This window comes from Mizuhopecten yessoensis, unplaced genomic scaffold (assembly GCF_002113885.1).
Source record: "Mizuhopecten yessoensis strain PY_sf001 unplaced genomic scaffold, ASM211388v2 scaffold10263, whole genome shotgun sequence".
NCBI lineage: Eukaryota > Metazoa > Mollusca > Bivalvia > Pectinida > Pectinidae > Mizuhopecten > Mizuhopecten yessoensis.
Genome location: NW_018408459.1, coordinates 1 through 1969, shown reverse-complemented (window position 1 = coordinate 1969; position 1969 = coordinate 1).

Sequence of the window (1969 nt, the reverse complement as noted above, 5' to 3'; positions counted from 1 at the left end):
GGGGAGGGGATCTCAACAGTTCCGAAGTTATGACCCAGGGGTTAAATCTCCAAGGGTGAAGCCAGACCCCGGGGTCATCCTGGAAGCATATGTGCATTCTTCCTTTTGTACTCAGTTGAATATATAGTTTTGGGGTGGGGATCCCAACAATTTCCAGTAATAAAACTATTTTGGCCCCAACACTTGGCCCAGGGGGTCAGCCCCACTATTTGAACAATTTTGAATCCCCACCTCCCATGAATGCTTCCGACCAAATATAATTTATATCCAGTGCATATTTCTACAGAATAAGTCGATTATAGCAATATAGCCAAATTGCCCCCTTTTGGGCCCCGCCCCTCATCAGCCCCCAGGGATCAGTCCCACCATTTGTACAATTTTGAATCCCCACTACCTAGGAATGCTTCCAGTCATATATTGTTGATGTCATTCTCTTAGTTCCACAGAAGAAGTCGCTTAAAGCAATATAGCCAAATTGCCCTCTTTTGGCCCCGGCCCTCAGCCTCCTTGGGAGACAGTCCCACCATTTGTACAATTTTGAATCCCCACTACCTAGGGATGTTTCCAGTCAAATTTAGTCAAATTCAAACTGGTGGTTAAGAAGAAGAATTCGTTTGAAGAAATTGTTGACGTACGGACGACGGACGACGGACGCCACCGTACGGCATAAGCTCACCTTGGTCCTTCGGACCAGGTGAGCTATAACTAAAAATAACATGGTTTCGGACAGTGGAGACGCGGGCTCATTCCAGGAGGACTCTACTGCTGGATACCATCACACACAAACAACTAGTACAGGTTTCGTCCAGCAGAGAATATTGTGACAAAATATAGGAATTAGGAAAACGAAAACTTCTTTTTAAGAAGTAAGTACGCAAACATTTTTGACAGTACATTAACATAAGCACGTCAGCTTTTTACTTAATCTTAAATGCTTGACATTATTCATATACTGTGACTTTTGTTACATTATTCTTACTGGGGCATTTAAGTTATTTCCTCCCACACTAAGACCCCCCGCGCGCTAACATCAGGGCCAACAAGAGTGATTAATATAAGTTAACATAACTTGTTTCAAATAATTGTTGTGAAATAAATAGAGTTTATATTTATTAAGTTATTGACGTATTTATAATCAGCTTTTTTATAATGCCATGTACGCCGTTTATAAAACGTCGATAACGTTCTCTTCCGTCCCGAGCGGATTCATTGTTGTCGCCCTAGCGATATCATTTTGATCAATCTATGTTAATTTGAAAAATGAGAATATCTATATGGAAAAGTTTATATTTCAAGGTTCCATTGTCACAATCAATGTCATCGTTAATATAAGTCAACCGTCAGACAGGCAGATCAATTTTTGAAAGGATTTTTACTATCTGTATACAAATATCGAGATATGGGCGTACCTCAAATGATTCCAATTCTATGGTCAAGTCCACCATTAATATTTATAAAATATTCTCAAATATTGAAACTTATCTGCATTGGCACGGGGTCCTTCCTGGATATCTTAGAGACATTTTCATTATCTGTTTAAACAAGAGTTTGTTAGCGGGCATGATCACAAGTACTGATCCTCCCGATGACTTCCATTTTTATTTATTTCTACGACAAATTTGTGTTCAGGAGTTGATCGGCTGATAGAGAAACTTTCTAAAAACGCAAAGCGCTTCTGCGATCGTATTGTTCACGTCCTTCCAACCTTAACTAAATACCCAGTAGGTCTCCTGTTTCTATGTACGGGTGCATTTTCTTTTACTAATCGTTTATTATGTTTATTTAGATAATCAATGTATTTAACCTGGTCTTTCAAACCAAACTTCTTAAGTTTACTATTAGAGATTCATATGTGCATGGCATGCATGTTTGTCTCTGGGTGATATGTGCCAAGCTACGGTATCACGATAAACACGCCTGTAGCCTTCAGGGTTGTGCAGTCTTTCACATAATCTGCAAAATGCTGAAT